Raw genomic sequence first — 6448 nt, forward strand, 5'->3', positions numbered from 1 at the left:
GGCCGAGGCGCCGAGAGCTCGAGGGAGAGCCTTCCAGCTGACTGCGGAGGAGGTCCGCGCTGCGCCTGATGTTGTGGCTGGTATGTTTCCTTTCATGTATTTATTTGGATGTTGAGATATTATGCTTATGTTATGTTATGCGTAGGTACTTTCCTTGTGAGCACTGTACCTGCTTTAGTGTTATTTGACTCGGGTGCGAGTCGGTCTTTTGTATCTTTGGCCTTTAGTCAGCATATCAGTGTTAGTCGTGAGGCATTGAGTCGACCTCTGAGAGTTTCCATAGCTGACGATAGAGTGATTTGTGCCACGGAGGTTCTCCGGGGATGTTTGTTAGAGATTTTCGGGGTTGAGTTTCCGATTGATCTGATTCCTATTGCGATGGGTGATGTCTGTGTCATTGTGGGCATGGACTGGTTGAGCCGATTCGGCGCGGTTATCGACTGTGAGCGTCAGCTGGTGACCATACGAGACCCTAGTGGAGGAGTTCCTTCAGTATACAGCGAGGGTACTCGTTCAGGATCAACTTTTTGTTCGGCCGCTAGGGCGAGGCAGTGTCTACAACAGGGCTGTAAGGGTTTTGTAGCGTATGTGATGGATACGCGAGCGACTTCCGAGCGACCGAGTTCAGTTGAGGAGGTACCGGTGGTGCGTGAGTTTCTAGATGTTTTTCCCGAGGAGTTGCCGGGTGTACCTCCTGTGAGGCAAGTGGAGTTTGGTATTGATTTGGTTCCGGGGGCCGCGCCTATTGCTAAGGTGCCTTATCGTCTTGCACCTCCAGAGATGCAAGAGTTATCCTCGCAGCTTCAGGAGTTGCTGGGGAAGGGATTTATTCGGCCGAGCAGCTCGCTGTGGGGAGCACCTATTCTATTCGTCAAGAAGAAGGATGGTTCACACCGGATGTGCATTGACTACCGGGAGTTGAACAAGCTGACGGTCAAGAACCGTTACCCGTTGCCGAGGATCGACGATTTATTCGATCAGTTGCAGGGAGCATTTTGGTTCTCCAAGATCGACTTGAGGTCGGGATATCATCAGGTGAGAGTGCGGGATGAGGACGTCCAGAAGACAGCGTTCAGGACGCGTTATGGGCATTATGAGTTTGTGGTGATGCCTTTTGGGCTCACCAATGCCCCGGCTGTGTTCATGGATCTCATGAACAGGGTATGCAGGCCGATGTTGGATCGGTCGGTGATTGTATTTATCGATGACATTCTGGTATATTCGAGATCTAGAGAGCAGCATGAGGAGCATTTGAGGGAGGTCCTTGGGGTTTTGAGATCGGAGAAGCTTTATGCAAAGTTCTCCAAGTGTGATTTCTGGTTGCGGGAGGTCCAGTTCCTTGGACATCTTATTAATCAGAAAGGGATATTGGTCGATCCGGCCAAGGTTGAGGCGGTGATGAGTTGGGAGGTGCCAAAGTCACCCTCTGAGATCAGGAGTTTCCTTGGATTGGCAGGGTATTATCGGAGATTTATCAAGGATTTCTCCAAGATCGTAGTGCCACTCACCAGATTGACCCGTAAGGGTGTTGCATTCTCATGGGGTCCCGAGCAGCAGACCTCCTTTGAGACACTTCGCCAAAGGTTGTGCGAAGCCCCGGTATTAGCCCTCCCGGAAGGGATGGAGGATTTTGTGGTATATTGTGATGCATCGATTTTGGGGCTGGGTGCGGTGTTGATGCAGAGGGGACATGTGATAGCATATGCATCGAGGCAGCTGAAGTCTCATGAGACTAGATACCCCACGCATGATCTAGAGTTGGGGGCAGTAGTGTTCGCCCTCAAGATTTGGCGTCACTACTTATATGGGGTTCGGTGTACGATATACATGGACCATAAGAGTTTGAAGTACTTGATGGATCAGCCCAACCTAAATATGCGGCAGAGGAGGTGGTTAGATGTGGTCAAGGATTATGATTGTGAGATTCTGTACCACCCGGGCAAGGCCAATGTGGTGGCCGATGCGTTGAGCCGCAGGGCGGAGAGCACTCCACTGCTAGATGTATGTTTGAGATCGACCATGATAGCTCCGGTATTGGATGCCATTCGTGGGGCACAGGCCGAGGCTATGCAACCGGAGATGCAGAAGAGGGAACAGGTCGTTGGTTTGGTTTCAGAGTTCGTTACGGATGGTCGGGGGCTTATGACTTTTCAGGGTCGGATTTGGGTACCGTTTGTGGGCGGTACGCGTACTACTTTGATGGAAGAGGCTCATCGGTCGAAATTTTCGATCCATCCGGGGGCTACGAAGATGTATTTGGATTTGAGGAAAGAGTATTGGTGGCCCTGTATGAAGAGGGACGTCGCCTGGTTTGTTGAGAGGTGCTTGACCTGCCGCAGGGTTAAGGCCGAGCACCAGAGACCGCATGGCAAGTTGCAGCCATTGGAGGTTCCCGAGTGGAAGTGGGAATAGATCGCTATGGATTTCATCACCAAATTGCCGAGAACTGCCAGAGGAGTTGATGCAATTTGGGTGATTGTGGATAGGTTGACGAAGAGCGCTCACTTCCTTGCCATAAGTGAGAGTTCTTCAGCGGAGAAGTTGGCGGAGATATATGTGAGAGAAGTGGTATCTCGGCATGGGGTGCCGATCTCGATTGTTTCGGACCGTGATGTGCGTTTCACTTCCAGATTCTGGAAGAAATTTCATGAGGAGTTGGGTACTAGATTGCATTTTAGTACCGCATATCATCCCCAGACAGACGGTCAGAGTGAGCGGACGATTCAGACACTTGAGGACATGCTTCGAGCATGTGTGTTGGATTTCGGGGGTAGCTGGGATGCGTATTTACCCTTGGCAGAGTTTTCCTACAACAACAGCCATCATTCGAGCATTGGTATGCCACCCTTTAAGCTGTTGTATGGTAGGAGGTGTCGGACTCCCATTTGCTGGGGAGAGGTTGGGCAGAGAGTGATGGGCAGTACAGAGATCGTGCTTCAAACGACAGAGCAGATTCAGCAGGTCAGACAGAGGTTATTGACCGCCCAGAGCCGACAAAAGAGTTATGCAGACAGACGCCGGTCCAAGCTTGAGTTTCAGGTCGGCGACTTCGTTCTCCTGAAGGTCTCTCCTTGGAAAGGAGTGATTCGATTCAGGAAGAGGGGCAAGTTGGGGCCCCGGTACATTGGGCCATTTCGTGTGATTGCGAGGGTAGGCCGGGTAGCCTATCGTTTGGAATTGCCAGCAGAGTTGGGGCAGATCCACGACACTTTTCATGTGTCGCAATTGAGGAAGTGTATAGCCGATGAGTCGGCAGTGGTTCCATTAGAGGATATTCAGGTGGATGCGAGCCTGAATTATGCCGAGAGACCAATAGCCATCAGAGATCGGAAGATCAAGGTTCTGAGGAACAAGGAGGTACCTCTGGTGTTGGTTCAGTGGCAACACCGGAAGGGATCGGAGATGACCTGGGAGCCGGAGCGCGAGATGCGGGAGCAGCATCCGGAGCAATTTTAAGAGCGAGACTTCGAGGGCGAAGTCTAGTTCTAGTGGGGGAGAGTTGTAACAGCCCGGATTTCCAGGTATCCTTTATTGTTTTGATTTTTGGTGTTTTGAGAGGGGACTCGGCGAGTTGGAGCTCAGACTCGCCGAGTAGGGTCGCGATTCTGGACGCGGGATTCGTCTGGACTCGGCGAGTCCGGGATATGGACTCGGCGAGTCCGCGCTGTTTAATGAAACCCTAATTTCTCGGGTTTGGGACCTATTTAAAGGGCCTTATGGCCGTCATTTGTACCCAACAGCCCATAGAGAGAAACCCTAGAGTGCTTTAGCGATTTGAGAGAGAAAGGAAGCATTTCTTGACCTTTGTGTGTTGTTTAGCAAAGAAGAGGGAGGTTCTAGCCAAGAGGAGGCAAAGGAGGTTGCTATTCTGTGGATTTGAAGCTTAGATCATCGATCTAGAGGTATGATTTCGGCTCATCTTCTGTTTTGTGGAGTATAATTGGATTTAGGGTTTCTTGTGGCCTTTGTTGGGTTGATTTGATGGCCAAATAGTCCCTTGCTAGTGATAAGGCTTTGGATCTGGATCCATAGAGGTCCAGGGAGCCTCATTCATCAAGCTTTATGAAGAACAATGGAGGTTATGACCTTGAGTTGTGGCATTTGTTGATAATTCTTCATATATGGTCATATAGAGGTTGTATGTACACCAAGATAGGGGCTTTACGTGGTGAATCAGTCTAGGAAGGCCAGATCTATGAATTGGTGAATCAGTTTGAGTGATTGCATGGCATGGACTCGCCGAGTCCGATGAGCAGACTCGGCGAGTAGCTTGAAGATTGCCCTTAGATCGGCCAGTGAGTGGTCCAGTCGAGTCATGGGTTGACTCAGTGAGTCAGGGCGCGTTAGGAAGGGTGGTCAGTGGACTGAGTCGAACTGGGACTCGCCGAGTTGTTCTTGGAACTCGGCGAGTTGAGTCGGGGTGGCCCCGCGATTCTGCCAGGTGGAACTCGTCGAGTCAGGGGGAGTACTCGACGTGTAAAAAGGGAATCCTAGAGAGTTGGTGAAAACGTCTAGACTCGCCGAGTTGCCCTTGTGCACTCGCCGAGTCCGATCAAAGTTGACCGTTGACCGTTGACCAGAGTTGACCTGTGTTGACTTCTTAGGGATAGTCAACCTTAGAGATAAAAAGTGTTAATTAGAGTCATGTGATGTTATAGGAGGATTAGAGCTCGGAGGATCGAGCACGAGGGATTTCCAGGATTCGTGAGATACCGAGATACGCGAGGTGAGTCTTCTCACTATACTTTACCTTGAGTAGGTAATTAGAGCTATGTGTTAGTGTATGTATGTTATGTGTATGCTATGTGTTGTACTGCATTATTTCTATGTGATTTATGCTGTGCATGTTTACAGAGTTGGAACCGGAAGGTTCCTAGAGTTAGAACCTGAGGGTTCACAGAGTTTGGGTGCACGGACCCATAGAGTTATAGCCTCGAGTGGCTAATATGTGTTTATGTGTGGTATTTTGGGGAACTCACTAAGCTTCGTGCTTACAGTGTTAGTGTTGTTGTTTCAGGTACTAGCGATGACCGTGGGAAGGCGCCGGCTTGATCTGTACACACACAGGGGACTTTTGATATATAGTTATGTGATCTTGGGATTTGTATGATACGAATTGGAATTTTAAACTTAATGATTTATGAAACTAAATGAGAAATGTTTTTATATTTGCGAAAAATTATTTTGAAAATTCACGGTGTTTCAAAAGCATAAACAAATCGATCTTTTATGGTCGTGAAATTGGGGATGTCACAGTTGGTATTAGAGCATTAGTTTAAGAGAACTAGGAATTTGTAGGATTTCTAGACTTAAACTTAAAATGCTAAGCGATGATTGTGAGATGAGTGTCTACCATATTTTAGACACGAGCACTCGTATATTTTAGGAAAGTTGCCTAAAATGCTTTTATGTGCTAAATGCTATATGTTTTCCTTATATGTTATTATTTGTTTGGATCTATGGTCTGTTGCCGACCGGATCTAGAAATTTTATGTGCTCAGGATTCTAAACGTTTAATTATGATATTAGAACTGACATGCAATTTTTTGAATTAATAAGGAGGATTACATGTCTAAACCTTCCTCCATCTGTATTCTCGTCTCGATACACCGAACGTCTGCTTTGGTGTATTGAACGTTATGGTGAAGACTGTCACACCCCAAAACCGGAACGGCGGAAACGTTAGGGGGTGGAGGACGTCATGTTTAGTATCACGAGATATGTATATGGTAAGCAAGTAATGAACAACCATGTCATTTCGAAAGAAAGTGTTTAGAATGTGTGTGTTCACAAAACATAGAATTCATACACAAATAACAAAACAATATTTGAAGCTATAATGCTTCATCTTTTGAATCCCCAACACGAGCACCTGTCTAATAGTCTCCTGAGAATACACATTATTTGAAAGAGTTGATCAACAATTAAGCTGGTGAGTTCATAAGATTTTAGCGATGTGAGTAAGTTGTAGAATGTGGTTGAAAATGTATATGTAAAAGTGGTGTAAGCTGTAAGTTCTGTTTTGAAAAGTTCGCATGCTCCTCTAGAAAATCCTATATTTCCTACTTGAATGAAAGTTAAGTAAAATGACACTACAACCCTTTCTATGGGCACTAAGTGGGTACAAGTTATATAAGACTCAGAGTAAACAAACAATCAATTGTGCGCATCTGCCCTAAGCTCACAACCCAACGAGGAACATAAGTTAAGGCAGATAGCACACATTCCATTGGTTGTTAGATCATTGTCATATATAACCCTGGTGTATTCACTTGTTACTCATGGAGTTAATTGTAATAGTTCCTTTATATTTAATGAAAAGTTCTTTAAGAAAACCTATATTTCTTATAGTAAAGTGGTGACCACAGTGACTACTTTTATAATAGCTTAGTTTATACTGCTATATATAATCTAATATCGGATAGAAAGTGTGACAACCAGAAATTTC

This window comes from Lactuca serriola, chromosome 9 (genome assembly GCF_051521515.1).
Source record: "Lactuca serriola cultivar US96UC23 chromosome 9, Lser_US96UC23_V15, whole genome shotgun sequence".
NCBI lineage: Eukaryota > Viridiplantae > Streptophyta > Magnoliopsida > Asterales > Asteraceae > Lactuca > Lactuca serriola.